This window comes from Delphinus delphis, chromosome 13, assembly GCF_949987515.2.
Source record: "Delphinus delphis chromosome 13, mDelDel1.2, whole genome shotgun sequence".
In the NCBI taxonomy this organism is placed as follows: Eukaryota; Metazoa; Chordata; class Mammalia; order Artiodactyla; family Delphinidae; genus Delphinus; species Delphinus delphis.
The window spans coordinates 25,033,632-25,052,189 of NC_082695.1; the positions used below are offsets into that span (position 1 = coordinate 25,033,632).

General features: G+C 41.7%; 1 long non-coding RNA gene across 1 annotated transcript in view; it reads right to left on the reverse strand.

The window, feature by feature from the left end:
• The window catches only part of LOC138414246 (uncharacterized), a 59,997-nt gene that overhangs the window by 33,300 nt on the left and 8,139 nt on the right, over nt 1–18,558 (reverse strand). The gene's annotated exons all lie outside the window — the stretch shown is intronic.

Here is an 18,558-nt window from a genome sequence, read left to right on the forward strand (position 1 = left end):
AACTTAAAAAATGAGTGTGGTGAAATTCACTTATTGAGGGCCTGCAGTGCAAACAGGTGTTCCACATGTAGGCACCATGGTTTTATTAAAAACACATGGAAGAGGGTGCGTCCATTTGGAAAGTAACACGGGGGTTAATCCCACAGTGCTTACTGCCTCCTCAGTAAGTTACTTGGCCTAAATCTCAGGGTGTCTCCTTGAGAAACCAGATGCAAGGAGTGGTGAAGGCTTTTTTAAGCAAATGTCTAGAGAATACAGAGTGAGCAGAGCCTAGATCTACAGCCAGCTGCTTCAGGTCCTAATTTGGAGAAGAGCAGGGGGTAGAAATGTGGTGAGTGGGACAGAAAAACGTGCCATCCTCTAGTAGCTAACAGACTGGCCCTAGCAGCATGAAAAGAACAAGAAGGAAGCCCTGTTTATGAGTTGTCTCATACCCTGAGCATCAGGCTTTGTTTGTTACACTCTTGTGTCTTAAATTTCAGTGGAAACTGGAGAGTTTCTCCTTTATGGTGCTGAAATGGTGACCCCATGAGTCCTGTTGTCAGCTACCACCAGCAGCAGCAGCACAGGGCCAGATCTCCGGCAAAAACACCCATCAGAGAGGCCACAGTCTCATTAGCAAGCTGAGAAGGGAGAACTCACAATATGAGTGGAAGAAAAACACCCAAACTAGGAATGAAAAGACCCAGCTTCCCAGATTTCCTCTCTGCCACTTGTTGCTTTGTGCCCTTTCTTTGCTTTATAAGTCACTCATACACATGGCTCAACTTTTCTTTTCTGTAAAAGTACTTGACTAGATGCTTTCAAGGGGCAATACTGGCCCCCTACACACCCTGAGGCAGGGTCCGTGTCTGTCTTGTTCTGGTGGATTGTATGCTGCATTCTGTAAACCTGCTGTGGTCCCCAGGTCTACACATTCGCATGGTGGGGCAGGGGGAAGGGGGAGAGGGAAGAACTTGTTGCAGAAGTTTTTTTTCTTTATTTATTTTTTATTCTTTTGGGTTTTCTCTTTTGTTGCTGTTGTTTTCTGTTGGCAGGACACACCCAAAGATCCAAGTTTATTTTAAAAAGAAATGGAAAAAAGTATGTAGCACAATGCCTGACACATAGCAGATATTCGATAACTATAGAATGATGAAATGGAAGGTAAAGACAATCAGTTTATTAGAGTCTTAAAACTGGAAAATGACCCCAGTCAATGAAATTCATCACAGATGAAGAAACAAAAGCCTAGTGAGAAGGGAACACATGTGTTTGTGGTCACCCCAGCTAAGCAGGAATGGAGCTGAGTCTCAAGTCCCAACCCTGTGGGAGCTCAATAGAGGGTAGATCAGGACAGAATAGACAGGGAAGGGAAAGAGCCACATATTGGAATATTTAGAGGAAAACATCAGTGTAACAAAATGCTATTCTGAACTAACTAGTAAAGTTGGGCAGTGAAGCAAGATAGAGTAAAAAGAGCACACAGTATCTGGTTCAAGTCCCACCTCTGCTACTCACCTGTGTGATTTAGGGCTAACTACCTTATCTGAGTCTAAAAAGTATGGATAATAATAGCATCTGCTTTAGAGAATTCTTGTTAGAGTGAAAGTAAGTTAGATATGGCATATGAAAAAAATATTTTACAAGCTATAAAGTATCATAGATTGTTAACCTGTTTGGCTAGGATCCCTCCTGAGTATCTCACACTAACAAATCAACATGGATTATTAATGACAGTTTTCTTCAGCCAGCTAATTGTCGCTTTGAAAATCAAATGTAAGGACCTTGAAGGGGGGTAAGTTCTGATGGAGGGGGCAGTAGGAAGAAGTGGGCAGTTAGACTCTAGGTGGCGGTGCTGTAGGGGCTGGTCCTGAGTGGTCAAGAGCAGATTACACCAAGGCAGGGCATAGGGAGAGCTGGCCCATGATCTGGAAACTGGTCTCTAGACTTCGTGACTGGGGGGACCTGTGAACCCTCCTGGTGGGTTTCCTCTTCTGTAGAGTAGAGATAATACCACCTCTACTAACTTGGAGACTCCTGTAACATCATGTGAGATGGTAGCTGTGAAGAATCTTTAAGAATCATTGATCACCATCTCTGCAAATGGGAGATTATCATTCCTTTAGAAGAACATGGATGACAGGATATAAGGCACATGTATAATAAACCTTGTCCACTGTTATGGACTGAATTGTGTCCCCCCCCCCCCCCGGGTTCATATGAGGAAGCCCTAACCCCCAATGAGATTGTATTTGGAGATAGGGCCTTTAAAGAGGTTATTAAGGTTGAATGAGGTCATAAGGGTGGGGTACTAATCCAACGGGACTGTTGTCCTTGTAAGATGAGGAAAAGACACCAGGGATGTACGCACACAGAGAAACGGCCATGTGAGGACACAGCGGGAGGACAACCACCTGTAAGGCACAGAGAGAGGCCTCAGGAGAAACCAAACTTGCCGACACTTTGGTCTTGGACTTCCAGCCTCCAGAACTATGAGAAATGAGTTTCTATTGTTTAAGCCCCTCAGGCTGTGGCATTTTATTATGGCAGCCTGAGCAAACTAACACTCCACCTAAGTTTTGCTGCCTTTACTCCTTTCCCCAGAACAGATTCTCCCTTCACACTGAAGGGTAATACACAAAAGTGGTTCCCAGAGGCATTCCAGCAAGCCAGCAAAGGGAGGAGGCAGCATGGCAAGTAGTCAGGACCAGGTGTTAGGAGCTTGCCCAGCCTACTTGTGGGTTATGTCCCTGAACTGCTGAGTGAGTGAAACCATCTTTGTCTGCTCTTAGATACCAAGTTTGTCTTCTTCTGCCTATGTACCAAGATTCTGAGACTCAACAGAATAAGCTGTTTAAAGAGCTTTTAGTCCAAGGGAAGGATGTAGCACACGATTAAAGCTCAACTTTCCTCTTTGCTGTGTGCTATGCAATTTGAATAGTGGAACCTTAGAAATAAGGGACAATGTTTGAATCTTGATTGGGAGCTCCACAAGTAATTATGTTGAATCCTGTCAGAATGAAAATGACAAATCTGGCACTCTGTATTCTCCTTACACACTGACTTCATAGGTTTATTCATTCAACAAATGTTATTGATCACCTACTACATGCCAACTTCTACTGTAAATCTCAGAGATATACTAAGAATAAAATAGGGGCTTCCCTGGGGCGCAGTGGTTGAGAGTCCGCCTGCTGATGCAGGGGACACAGGTTCGTGCCCCGGTCCGGGAGGATCCCACATGCTGCGGAGCGGCTGGGCCTGTGAGCCATGGCCGCTGAGCCTGCGCGTCCGGAGCCTGTGCTCCGCTATGGGAGAGGCCACAACAGTGAGAGGCCCACGTACCGCAAAAAAAAAAAAAAAAAAAAAAAAGAGAATAAAATAGACATAGTCCCTGTACTTACAGAGCTTACAGTTGAGTGGGAGAATAGAGACAAGAGCCAGAGGATAGAAATAAAACTCTGTGGCCTGGCATTTGAAAACCCAGTTTAATTTGGGCCCAGACAACCTCTCCAGGTACCGCCTACACTCCTACTAAAATGCCTTGCTCCAACCAAATCACCCCAGTCAAACCTTTCTAACTTCTGTGCTTTCACGCTTATTCCCTACCTGGAATGCTTTCTATACCTTATTTAAATCCTATCCATCCAGCAAGGAGTGGTAGGCAGCCTCTAAGATGGCTCCCAATGACTTCTGCCTCTTGGTATTCACACCCTTGTATGTGGGCTGAACATAGTGACTTGCTTCCACTGAGTGAGCAAAAGTGATAGGATATCACTTCTCAGATTAGGTTACAAAAGGGCTGCGGTGTCTATCTTGGTCACTCTTGCTCTCTCTTAAATCTCTCACCCTGGGAGAAGCCAGCACCAAGGCTTGAAGAAGCGTGTGGAGAGGCTGTGTCACAAGGGACTGAGGCCTGCCAACGACCAATTCAGTGAGCTTGAAACTGGGTTCCCCTCTATGACCTGTTGAGACTTTAGGCTGAGAGCTGGACCACAACCTCACAAAAGACCTTGAGCCAAAGTCACCCTGCTAAGCTGGACCCAATCCTTAACCCACAGAAACTGTTAGATAATATATGTTTTTGCTCTAAGCCACTAAGTTTTGAGGTAATTTGTTACACAGCAACAGACAACTAACACACAAAACCTGGTTCAAACTACCCGCCGAGGTTTCTTTCACCTAGCCTAGTCCAAAGCAACTTCTACCTCCTGTGAACTTGTAGAGCTGCTATCATTGGTCATTTTATACTTTTGCAACATTACTTACCTTCTATCCTCTGTGTCTCTGGTCCATTCCAAGTAACCCAAGATCACTAGCTGCTTAAATTTCTTGTGTGTCCCTGTTCAGAGCAAGTATTTGGCAAAGTAGAGAAAGAGGTTTTGAGAGGCTAGAATTTTGTGCAGAAATGGGCTTTTAGTTCATATTTGGTGGCTGACAGATAAATGATTTGGAGGTGGGAAACACGTGGAAGTTAGAAAAGGGACTATAGCTTGGGAAGAGCTAATTTCTGGACTTCACCCATGTGAGGCATCAGTGGCTAATACTAACAGTCAGTCCTCCTTGTAAATTCTTTCTGGCAATTTCCTTCTTATTGTGTGAGGAGCTTAGCCTTATGTTGGCAGTTGTGAGAGGCAACAGAGAGGGTGGCTCTGGGGCACTGGGGTCACTTCAGAGGAGGGAAGCTAATTGTTTTCTCAGGTCCCCTCTCTCACGTTTATTCTTTTCAGGGCCTCTGTAGCAGGACGGTGCTGAAGCCCATTTCCTACACGTAGCACATTTATTTAAAACACATACCACATATACACAAAAAACCAAATGCAAAGGAAAAAGGGGAAAAAGGCTGCTGAAGACCAGAGTCACTAAAAGTTCAGGCTAAGAATAGACAAGGAACTCTGAGAGCTGCTCGGCTATGTGACCTCCTACAGGGGCTTGGCAATAAGCCCGATCCAGCTTTGTTTTTTCTACGCCTTTACAAAGAAAGAGCACTAGCTTAGGAGTCAGGAGAACTGAGTTCTAGGCCTGGCTCTGCCGGTGCCTTCTTCTGTGACCTTGGGTGAGTCCTTCCCCTCTCTGGGCCTCAGTTTCCCATTTGGAAACAAAAGGGTTGGACTAGACTCCAATACTGACAGAATGCAAAGGAAAATATTAGGTCAGCCAAAAAGTTCATTTGGGTTTTCCCATCAGATGTTACAGAAAAACTCAAACGAACTTTTTGGCCGACCCAATAGAAAGGATGCTAACCCACCTGGGACGCAGGAGACCTGACTTCTTGTCCCAGTCTTGTCACTAAGAAGCCCAATCTCTTTGGACCTCTGCTTCTTCATCTATAAAACAAGGTGATATATTCATTCATCCATTCCTTCAACAAATACTTTTTGAGCACCTACTACGTTACCAGGCTTGGTGCTAGAGATATGATGGTGAATCTAGACAGACGTGGTCCATGTTCTCATGGAATTTCAAGTCTATTGGTGGCAGTGGAAAAGAGGAAAAGATGAACTGTAATTAGTCATGTAAATAAGGGTGTCATTAATGCCAAAGTAAGTACGATAAAGGAAGGATCATACTTGGTTTTGGTGACTGAGGGACACTTGCAACCTCCATCAATTCCAATGTTCTGTGATCCAACAGGCGTCTGCTAGGCGGCGAAGAGAAACCCTTTGATGAACTCACATCTCATACCATAGCTTTTTTTTTTTTTCCATAACAGCACAGCTCAGTTAACCCAATCAACCATCACTCATCTACTGGGTACATATGACAGGGAATCAACCACCAATTCCTGGCTTCCTGGAGCTTACACTAGTGGGCAGAATAAAATCATAAACTGACACAGCTACAAAATGTCTCACACCATTCTGACTGCTAATTATATGCTTTAAATAATAATGTTTATAAGAATTAAGAATCAAGTGGGGATTTGGATGTGCTAGGGCAATCAGAGACATTTTCTTAGAAGTAGAAATTGAGGTAGGCCCTGAAGGTTTGCTGCATAATTTTAGATAAACAGAAACACTATTATCAGGGTGCAATGGCCCCATTCCCTACTACTAGACAGAAAAGGTACATGGGACATACAAGAGAGATCTCAAGTGGGAGATTCCTTAATTCCCTTTGGGGCAGGAGGGATTCAAGTCCCACTTTTTGTCAAGGAGCAAGAGACCTCTTCTGTGACCTACTCTGAATACTGTCCCTTGGATTGGGAGGACTGCTACAGATGAGCTGCCTGACTTGGGGTGGCCACCTCACCTCTGTGAGTCTGTTATCTCATTTGTAAAATGAAGGGGTTGGATGATATCCAACATCCCTTAGAGTACCCAGAAAGATGGCTAAAATTTGATTCTTTGTAAGTATTTTTATTATTTTATAATAAAACTGGTAGTTGCTGCCATGGAGTAGGAGCTGTGGGATCTTAGACAAGTTACTAAGTTTTCTAAACATGATTTACTTCTTTTTTCACATTAGTTTTTAGAATTAAAAGGTGATACATGCACAGTTTTTTAATAAATTTATTTATTTTATTTATTTATTTTTGGCTATGTTGGGTCTTTGTTGCTGCACACAGGCTTTCTCTAGTTGTAGTGAGCGGGAGCTACTCTTTGTTGTGGTGCGCAGTCTTATTGTCGTGGCTTCTCTTGTTGTGGAGCACGGGCTCTAGGCACACAAGCTTCAGTAGTTGTGGCACAAGGGCTCAATAGTTGTGGCTTGCGGGCTCTACAGCGCAGGCTCAGTAGTTGTGGTGCACGGGCTTAGTTGCTCTGCGGCATGTGGGATCTTCCCGGACCAGGGCTCGAACCCATGTCCCCTGCATTGGCAGGCAGATTTTTAACCACTGCGCAACCAGGGAAGCCCATGCACATGATTTTAAACAATCAAATATTACATTCTTTTTTCTCAAGATTGCTTTGGCAATTTGGGGTCTTTTGTAGTTCCATATAAATTTTAGGATTATTTGTTCTGGTTTTATGAAAAATGTCATGAATATTCTGATAGGGACTGCATTAAATCTATAGCTTTAATGAGTACAGACATTTAAACTATAATAATTCTTCCAATCCAAGAACATGGGATATCTTTCCATTTCTTTGTATCATTTTCAAATTCCTTCATCAATGTTTTATAGTTTTCTGAGTATAGATCTTTCATCTCCTTGGTTAAGTTTATTCCTAGGTATTTTATTCTTTTGATGTAATTTTAAACAGAATTATTTTCTTGCTTTCTCTTTCTGATAGTTCATTATTAATGTATAGAAAAGCAACAGATTTCTGTATATTAATCTTGTATCCTGCAACTTTATTGAATTCATTTATATTAGTTCTAATAGTTTTCTGGTGGAGACTAAGATTTTCTATATATAGTATCATGTCATCTGCAAATAGTGATAGTTTTACTTCTTCCCTTCCAATTTGGATGCCCTTTATTTCTTTTTCTTGTCTGATTACTCTGGCTAGGACATCCAGGACAATGTTAAGTAGAAGTGGCAAGAGTGGGCATCCTTGTCTTATTCCTGATTTTAGAGGAAACACTTTCAGCTTTTCACTGTTGAGTATGATGTTAGTTGTAGGTTTGTCATAAATGGCCTTTATTATGTTGAGATATGTTCCCTCTATACCAATTCTGATGAGAGTTTTTATCATGAATGGATGTTGAATTTTATCAAATGGTTTTTCTGCATCTACTGAGATGATCAGGTGATTTTTATCTTTCCTTTTGTTAATGTGCTGTATCACACTAATTGATTTGCATACGTTGAAACCATCCTTAGGTCCCTGGGATAAATGCCACCTGATTATGGTGTGTGATCCTTTCTGTAATTTACTGAATTCAGTTTGCTGATATTTTGTTGAGGATTTTTGCATCTATGTTCATCAGAGAGTTTGGCCTATAATTTTCCTTTTTTGTGTTGTCTTTTTCGGGTTTTGGTATCAGAATAATGGTGACCTTGTAGAATGAATTTGGCAGTATTCCATCCTCTCCAATTTTTCGGAATAATTTGAGAAGGATAGGTATTAACTCTTCTTTATATGTTTGGTAGAATTCCCCTGTAAAGCTGTACAGTCCTGCACTTTTGTTTGCTGGGAGTTTTTTTTTTTTATTACAAATTCAATTTTACTACTAGTGAGAGAAAAAAGAACAAAGCTGGATGTAACACTCCCTGACTTCGGACTATATTACAAAGCTACAGTAATCAAAACAGCATGGTAATGGCACAAAAACATACACATGGATCAAGAGAACAGAATAGAGAGCCCAGAAATAAACCCACACAATTATGGTCAATTAATCTACAGCAGAGGAGGCAAAAATATATAATAGGGAAAAAGACAGTCTCTTCAATAAGTGGTGCTGGGAAAACTGGACAGCTACATGTAAAAGAATGAGGTTAGAACATTTCCTCACATCATATACAAAAATAAACTCAAAATGGATTAAAAACCTAAATATAAGATCTGAAACCATAAAAGTCCTAAAAGAGAACATAGGCAGACATAACTTTGGCATAAATCATGGCAATATTTCTTTGGACCGTCTCCTAAGGCAAAAGAAATAAAATTGAAAATAAATGACACCTAATTAAACTTAAGAGCTTTTGCACAGCAAAGGAAACCACTGACAAAATGAAAAGACAACTTACTAAATGGGAGAAAATATTTGCAAATTGTATGACCAATTGGGGTTATTATCCAAAACACATAAACACTTCATACACTTCAATACCCAAAAAACAAACAACGTGATTAAGAAATGGGCAGAAGGGGCTTCCCTGGTGGGGAAGAATCTGCCTGCCAATGCAGGGGACATGGGTTTGAGCCCTGCTCTAGGAAGATCCCACATGCTGCAGAACAACTAAGCCCATGCACCACAACTACTGAGCCTGTGTTCCAGAGCCCAGGAGCCACAACTCCTAAAGCCCGGGCGCCTAGAGCCTGTGCTCTGCAACAAGAGAAGCCACTGCAACAGAAGCTCGTGCACCGCAACAAAGAGTAGCCCCCGCTCACCGCAACTAGAGTCGCGCACAGCAACAAAAACCCAACGCAGCCAAAAATAAATAAATAAAACAAATAAATTTTTTAAAAAAAGAAAAAAAGAAATGGGCAGAAGACCTGAAAAGACATTGTTCCAAAAAGGACATATAGAGGTCAACAGGCACATGAAAAGATGCTCAACATCGCTAATCATCAGAGAAATGCAAATCAAAGCTATAATGAAATATCACCTCATACCTGTCAGAACAGCTATCACCAAAAAGACCACAAATAACAAATGTTGGCAAGGACATAGAGAAAAGCGAGCCCTTATGCACTTTTTTTGGGAATGTAGTTTGGTGTAGCCACTATGAAAAACAGTATGGAGGTTCCTCAAAAAGCTAAAAATAGAAGTACCATATGATCCAGCAATTCCACTCCTGGGTATATATATATATATATATATATATATGAAGAGAATGAAAACACTCATTGAAAAGATACATGCACCCCAATGTTCATAGCAGCATTATTTACAACAGCCAAGATATGGAAACAACATAAGTGTCCATCAACAGGTGAATGGATAAAGAAGATATGCGTGTGTGTGTATGTATGTGTGTGTGTGTGTGTGTGTGTGTGTGTGTGTATATAAAATGGAATATTATTCAGCTATAAAAAGAATGAAATTTTGCCATTTGCAACAATGTATACGAACCTAGAAAGCATTATGCTTGGTGAAATAACTCAGACAGAAAAAGATAAATACTCTTTTTTATCACTTATATGTGAAGTCTGAAAAATAAAGAAGTGTATATAACAGGGACTTCCCTAGGTGGCGCAGTGGTTAAGAATCCACCTGGCAACACAAGGGACACAGGTTCAATCCCTGGTCCAGGAAGATCCCACATGCCGCAGAGCAACTAAGCCCGTGTGCCACAACTACTGAGCCTGTGCTCTAGAGCCTGCAAGCCACAACTACTGAGCCTGCACACCACAACTACTGAAGCCCGTGCACCCTAGAGCCTGCATGCCACAACTATTGAGCCCACGTGCCACAACTACTGAAGCCCACGCACTCTAGGGCCTGCGAGCCACAACTACTGAGCCCTCATGCTGCAACCACTGAAGCCCACGCACCTAGAGCCTGTGCTCTGCAACAAGTGAAGCCAAAGCCACTGCAATGAGAAGCCCACGCACCACAACAAGGAATAGCCCCCGCCTGCTGCAACTAGAGAAAGCCTGCACGCAGCAACAGAGACCCAACGCAGCAAAAAAAAAAAAGACTATGCTATAAAGGTTACAGAGTTCCTATTTGAGGACTAAAAAAGCTGTGGAAATAGACAGTGGTGACGATTGCACAGTACTGTGAATGTAGTTAATACCACTGAATTGTATACCTTAAAATGGTTAAAATGGCAAATTTTGTTATATATATTTATCACAATTTTAAAAATTAATAATGTAATATTAAAAAACTCACTGAATTATACACTTTAAATGGGTGAATTGTATTTCAATAAAACTGCTAAAAAAAAAAAAAAAAAGAGTATACTACAAGAGTGAGAGACTGGAGAAAATACTCCAATCCAAGCCAGAATCTGGTCCCCTCCCCAGAGGCAACTATTTCTTGTTTCTCCTTCTAGAAACAGTCCAGACATAAGTATATTTTGAAATCTATCATATCTTTTTCTTTTAACGCAAATGGGTGAAGTGATGATGTTCTGCTCTGGATTCTGCTTAATTTCACTTACTAACATATTTCAGGTTGTTGCATATCAGCACACGCAAATTTACTTCATTCTTTTCTGCTTCTGCACAGAATTCCACTATAGGGAGCTATCACAATTTACTTAATGAGTTCCCTCATTGACGAACGGTTTGATTGTTTCTAGCCTTTTTCTATGGCAAACAGTATTGCAGGAAACATCCTTGCACTTATGGCTTTAAACACAGGCATGAATATATCATCAACAGAATAAATTCCTAGTTCTGGTATTATAGGTTCAAAAGGTTAATGCATGTTAAATATTAACATTTCTAAATCGATTTCTCTAGCGTCTACCAATATATACTCCTATCAAGAATTCATTCATTCATTTTTTTCATTCAACCAATATTGGAATGCCTGTTGTGTGCCAGGCACTATTCTAGGCCCTGGGAACACAGCAAATAGATGACAACAACAACGACGACAAGACAAAATCCATTCCCTAATGGAGCTTACAGTCTTGTAGGGGGAGAGGGCAAACAAAAAAGTAAAATATGTAATATTTCAGGTGGTAATAAATGCTATGGCTAAAATAAAGCAGAGAAAGGAGTGTTGGTCAGGGGTGGGGACTGGCAATTGAAATAGGATGGCAGGGTATGAGAATTCCAAGCCTCAGTTTCCTTATCTGTAAAATGGGACAATAACAGTACCTATCTCATAGGACTATTGAAAGAATTCAATGAGGTTATGTCTGGTAGAAAATAGTGAGCATTTCATAAATTGAGCTAATATTATTATAAACAACCTTACAGGTGAGGAAACTGTGCCCTAGGGAGGAACAATATGCCTAAGGTCCCAAGGAAAATTAGTGGCTGGGTAAGAATCAGAACCCAGGTCTCCTGACCTTCCCTGCAGTATTACTTCCAAATATACCCAGGGACCTAAAGCACTAAGAAGCCATCCGCCTGGGGGCTGCTAACGGCACCATGATTTTAGGTTGAAGAGTTCTCTGAGAACGTGATTTTCAACATCAGCAAGAGGGGAGGGAAGATGTGGGAGTACACAAGGTCCTTCTTCAAGGAGAAGCAGTACAATTTCACTCGGGCCTAAGGCTGGGCCTGCTGGGGTTTACTCACAAGACGTTCAGATCCAGGATGGTGCTCTCAGCCAAAGGCAACAAGCTTTCTGGCTGCTGCTGGCCCATCTGCTCTGATGAGACTCTCCCAAACCCTAATCTCCCATTGGTTTCATTCCAAGGAATCTCCTAGAGGAAAGATAAGCAGCAGCTAAATCACAGCTGTAGAAATAATAAGAACTGGACAGGCTGTTGTATCTGTTTGGCTGGGTGAGATTTTTCAAGCAGGCCAAGTGTGTGGTGGTGGTCTCCTAACTCTCTGTGCCCTTTTCTCAACCAGTGGCACCTCTGCTCCCCCTACAGCCAGGCACCCACAGCTTCCCTGGGCCTTCTGCCTACACAGTGCCCTACCCCTGCCTGGGTTCTAACCTCCTTCAGCCCTGTCCTTTCTTCATGGAGGGTCTTATCCCCTCCACTCATCCTAACCTCTCCTTTAAAAGAAGATGCTTGCTTGTTTAACACAGTCAGTATGGAGCAGGATTTAGAGAAGTCAGCATTCTGGGCTTGACCTCTGTTGATGAGTGCTTATATGAACCTGGGCAAATCAATTACCTTTTCTGGGCCTCAATTTCTTTACCTAAAAAATGTTGTAAATTATATGGCATTTCAAGCACCATGGAGTAGATTATTCTGCAAAGGGCAGGCACCCCAATGATCTACCTAAAGACAAAGAAGTATACAGAGAAGTAGTGAGGCCAAAGGCAGAAATTTTCAGGTTGGAGGTGCCAGAACCACTAAAATGCTATCAAGAAGTATGTTCTGATAAACAATGTCATAACAATGTTGATGAATGGCACCCAGTGTCAAGTTTGAGGTTAGCCATAAAGGGAGTTCACACTTCGACAAGAGACCTAGGTTTCGAATTCTATTCTTATACTGAGTAGACCTCAATGCAAAGGAAAATCCAGGCTAGATTTGGACCTACCCTGTCTGCTCTTGAAAAGAGAACCATAAGAAATAAAAGGAGCTTTGGCCCAGATCACCAACTGTTACTTGAATATCATGATGAACATCATGCTAGGGCTAACTAAAGTTTCCTCTGCACGGGTAAAAGCACGAAGCTTGAGAAACATTCAATTCATAAAAGGAACACTGAACTCAAATTTGGGAAAGTGATCTGAGAAGATTTCAAAAGATGTCAGAACTATAAGCAGATGTGTAGATGCTTCCACTTTTGTGGAACTATGGCCAGTTACATAGAGAGGAAGCTTCTGTTGGGGTAATTTGAGAAAACGTGAAAATCTTTGTGACTATCACTAACGTATGTTATCTTATGAGGTAGCATCCATAATCTTAACTTTACCCACAGAGAGAGGCAGGGAATAGCATGGATGATGGAGACATGAGATTTTGAATTCCAAAATAACCTGACAGTTACTACATCACTGTTCCTGCCTAGGAAAATAATCTGGACCCCAAACTTTTCTTCTTTGATGCCCCACAGTTGGGTTGATAACAAACTCTCACAGGCTTGAGTCTTTCAGCATTGTTGATAAAGCAGAAGCAATGGCAGACATGAGTACTTTGGATGGTGAGTCTACCAGACCTGCTTAGATCCTCTCCCTGCTGGGATACCAACAGACTCAGACCTCCAGGGTTGGCGGTGCGTCCTAGAAGAGAAGCACTGAAGGAGGGGTGGCACTGCTTTCATGGAGCCTTCAGTGACTTTCCACTGAGCTGTGGGAAAATTTGACAGTTGACTGCAGCTGAATCATAACCCAGAGGTCCTGACTACTCAAATCCTTGAAGATTCCTTTCATTCCTTTCCCAAAGGGGAACCTGGCAAACTCCAACTGGTTAATTCCATTTACCTTCTGTTCCTTGCAAGATGTAGGTGCAGAGTAGTGTGCTCTCAGTGGCGGCAAAAAGGGTATCAGAATAACAGCATCTACAATCTACAATTACAATACTGTACATTAAACTCTGACTCCAGAGTCTGTGTTCCTAACCACTATGTCATACTGTATCCAACACCAGTACAGATATTCCGAACTCAAAAGCACTTTAGATATCACAGAACAACTCCCAAATTCTGCAGCTGAGAAAACAGACCTAGTGAGAAGGATGGGAATTGCCTAGTGACAGAGCCAGGATTCAAGGCTGGTCTCTCTACTCCAGGGTTCAATGCTCTCTCTGCTGTACAGAAGGCCTCGGGTTCTCTGATTCACCTTAAGGATGTGGAGTTCTTTGCTATCTTATTCCTTATTTTTTAGGGATTGGAACTATATATAAGCATAAAAATACTTTCACAGACTTTTTCTATAAATTATTGATCCCTCAATTCTTCCTACCCTTTTTTAGGGACTTTTTTTTTTTTCTTTAACTTGGCTCCTTTTTGCCTTCTCCTTTTTTTTAAATCCCAAGAAAGTGAAAGCAGTTTCAGACAGGATTTTTTTTTTTTTTTTTTTTTTTTTTTGCGGTAAGCGGTCCTCTCACCGCTGCAGCCCCTCCTGTTGTGGAGCACTGGCTCCAGACGCGCAGGCCCAGCGGCCACGGCTCATGGGCCCAGCCGCCCCACGGCACATGGGATCCTCCGGGACCAGGACACGAACCCGCGCCCCCCTCATCGGCAGGCGCCACCAGGGAAGCCCAGACAGGATTTTTTTTTAATCTTTGAAATCTTTTAGCCAAGTTTCCCTTCTTTTACCAAAGCATTTTAAACACTGCTATTCAGCTATGATTTCTAATTGTCAATCATCCAGTAAGTGCTTTTGATCTCCTCACTATCCTTCCCTGCCCCTCCCTCTTAAGAGATGACCACTAAGGCTCGTTATGTCCCCTCAGCTCCCGTGTGTCCATCTTCAGTTCCCGCTCTGCACAGGTTCTTCCTCACATCCTGCCTCCTGTCATGGAGAAGGTGTCCACACTGCACCCCAGGCAGTCTCAACACGATGACCGTGGCCCCATTCCTTCCAACTCCCTTCTTTATCCGGACCAACAGATCATAAACAGGTGGGTAAGAGCCTAGAAAGAGCAACATGTGGTAGAAAGAGTTTGGTCTTTGTAGTCAAACAAATCTTCATCTCTCTGGTCAAGTTTGTTGACTGAGCTGACCCCATATGTCAAGTGGATAGGAGACCCCACTTCAAGGTGATTATGAGAATGGAACGAGAGAATATGTAAAGGGGTTAACAGACCACCTAGCACACAACTGACACTGCCTTCTTCCTCTCCTCCGGTTCCTTCCCTTTTCACAAAAAAAATGTTCAAAGACCTTCATTTTTCAAAAAGCCCTAACTCATCCTCAAACAATGAACTGTTCTTTCTCCTTCCTGTCATTCCAACCATATTCACAGTTTATCCTCACTGTCGGCCCTTCCTTCCCCCTATTCAATTCATTTTGGCCACTATATACTGAACCCTACTAGGGACCAGCTCAGCCCATTTCAATACTTTCCCAAACTCTGAATTCAATACACACTTGTGAACTGACGCCACTGCAGCATTAACTGCTGCCCAGCACTCTGACCTCGGGTGACCTGCTCATTTCTGCATCTCCTCCAAGTCCTCTGAACTTTCTGTCTCACCATTTTCTACCTCTCATCTTTCTGCATCCTGTCTCTGGGTGATCTCTTCCCATGGATTCAACAATCACTATTTGCTTAGATTTCCAACTCCTGCTCTCTCTAGTTCAAATTCCAATCCTTAGGCCCCAGACCTGAGTTCCCAACTGTTCACAGGAATCTCTCTTTGGAGGTTTCATGAGCACCTTAATCTCCAAATTTGCTTTTTCACTTACGGTTCCTGTTTCCTAAATGGCTTCACCACTAAGCCAATGCTCAAGAAAGAAGCCTGACTCATCTTGAACATCCCTATCTTCCACACGCCATACTCTGTGTTTGAGTGGTCACAAATCTCTTTGATTTTTATTTCCACAGTATCTCCTGAATTCACCCTCTCCACTTCCAGTGCCTTACTTAGATCAGGACTTTGTCATGTCTCAGCTTATACTGCAGTTACTTCCAGTTACTCACCCTGCTCACCCTCTGCACAGATCCGTGATTTATCTAATTAATAGATCTGAGCATATTAATCATCTTCTCTAAAACCTTCCATAGCCGTGACCAGGTGAAATCCTGAATATTTATATCTCTAGCTCCCCATTAGAATGAAGGCACCTCTTATTAATTACTGTATCCCATTGCCTAGTAGAGTACATTAAATATGCATCAAGAAAGCTTATTATATGAATATAAACCCAGAATCATGGCATGTAGAGAATATGAAAGAAATATGATGTGGTCCCTGTCCTCTAGGAGCTTATACTCTTTTTAGAGAGACAAAACAAACACAAGAAACTATTAAGTACCTAAACTGAGATACAAACTCTGAATACCAGAGGAGCTCAGAAGAGAGACAGGTCAGTATAAGGTGGAACTTCTGGTGAAGACCTCACAGAGAAGAGGCTTCCCGAGGATCTGAAAGGATGGGCCTAATGGGAGTGGGAAATTATGCTGGGGACCAATGAGACTAACCTGGAGAGAATAGGTGGGTCAGAAAACAGAGACCCTTGGGACTTCCCTCGTGGCACAGTGGTTAAGAATCCGCCTGCCAATGCAAGGGACATGTGTTCAAACCCTGGTCCGGGAAGATCCCACGTGCCGCAGAGCAACTAAGCCTGTGCCCCACAACTACTGAGCCCGTGTGTCACAACTACGGAAGCCCACGCCCTGGAGCCTGTGCTCTACAACAAGAGAAGCCACCGCAATGAGAAAGAAGCCTGCACACCGCAATGAAGAGTAGTCCCCGCTCAACGCAAATAGAGAAAGCCCGTGCACAGCAACAAAAACCCAACGCGGCCAAAAATAAATAAAATTAAAAAAAAAAAAAGAGGCCCTCAAAGGTCAAGGAAAAAGGAGTTTGCCCAGAGTAAGAAAGCAGTAACTTTTTTGAGTGCCCTAACAATAAAAAAAACTGTCATATACAAAAACTATAATAATACAAAAGCTACTTTTGATATACACGCAAACACACTCTTTTAATGCAGCAATCCTTTGACAGACACTATTATCCCCATTTTGCAGATGAGGAAAATGAGACACAGAGCCATAAATAATTTGCTTGGGGCCACACAGCTGCGTGTAAGCCCCTAAGCGCTACAGGCAAAGATAAAGAAAATAACTCCTGCTTTCAAAGATCTCAAGTCCAAACAGAGACAGGGGCACAAATGATTACCTCATTAACAATTACTTATACGTCAATGTGTTAGGTAATGTAACAAATATATACACAAGATGGGAGAGTTATTTTAGGAAAATTAATCTAAAAGTATTAGGTTAAAAGTAAAAGGCTCTACAGGAGACAAAAACACTGAAATTGGAGAAATTAGCTTCCTAGCTAATACAGTGATTCAGGCAAGATCCAGCAAGTGAGGTGATGATGGTGGATGCAGTAAGACTGGAAAAGAGGCAGAATGCAAACCATTCTAAAGCAGAAAAGGTTTAATGTAAGAAAAAGAGAATCAGACACATTTTTAAGTCTGGGAAACTGAGAGAAGGACATTAGTAAGAGAAAGATAAATTCATTTGAAGGTATACTGAGTTGAAGACAAAGTAGGACCATTCAGCTCTGGGAGAATGTAATAGGCCTTAATATAGTCAGATTTAGAAATTAGATTTTTTACATTGTTAGCACCCAGGCTTGAGTTGTACATAACGAAAGAATTTTAAAACATTTTAATGAACTCTGTGCCATTAGGTTGAACTCTACGTATTTCCTGTGGTTTTATTTTCTCCTCACATTCTGCTAGTCTCTATTAACAATTCTGTCTTGCCTCATCCTTTCCACAGAAATGAAGTGTGATTATAACATAACAAAGCTGAAGTTTAAACACACAAGAACTTATCTGTCCAAAACTGATTCCAAAAATGCTGTTTTTGCTCAACACTTCTCTGGAACTTCTCTGTTGGAGCTGCTTTCAGGGTCAATCTACAATCCAAACTTTACCATCACACTCTGTTAACACCTCCAACCTCATCACTCAATAATTTAGCTCTTGTTTTTTCAAAAATAAAATCTACCCTCAAAAAAACAAAAACAAAAACAAACACTTAGCAGCAGTAAAGCTGTTCCAGAAGCTGTGCCACAGACTGTAGGCAACTTCCAGAGAGGCTTTCCAAATATTCTGAGAACTAGCTACATCACTGCAGGGAAGGGATGCCCCTACCAAGAGTGGGGCATCATACTGCTAATTATTTCACAGACCCACTTTTCATTTAATCCTTGAAGAAGCCACAGAAGCAAGTATTATCATCTTATGTTAAAGAAGAATAAAAGAAGGTCCAGAAAAGTTAAGCAACTTGCTCAGGGTTATAAAATACATAGCAGAGTTGGAAAATTTAAAACTTATGATTTTACCACTGTATCACGTTGCTTTTGATAAAATAACTCAATGTATGGGAGCATTATTAAACAGTATCATTACTATATAATCTTATCTCATATGGCCATGATTTTAATACTCCTTTAATTTTTTTCCCAACCACTTTCTGTATCTACTAATTTAGGAAAATATGAACAACCAGCCATGAAAACTTGTCATAGATATTGAATTAAGTCTACCTTATAGAAACACAGAACATTAGAAATAGAAATGTCTTTAAATCATCAGGCCTGACTCCCCTGATTATATCATGTGGTTTACGTATGTTACAATCCACGTCAACAAGCAAATAGTAATTTCTTCTCCTCAGATAATGTGTTCAACTGAAGGTTCTCGTGTATTTGCCATCAGGGCTTTATTCAAGCACCCTCTGTTGAAT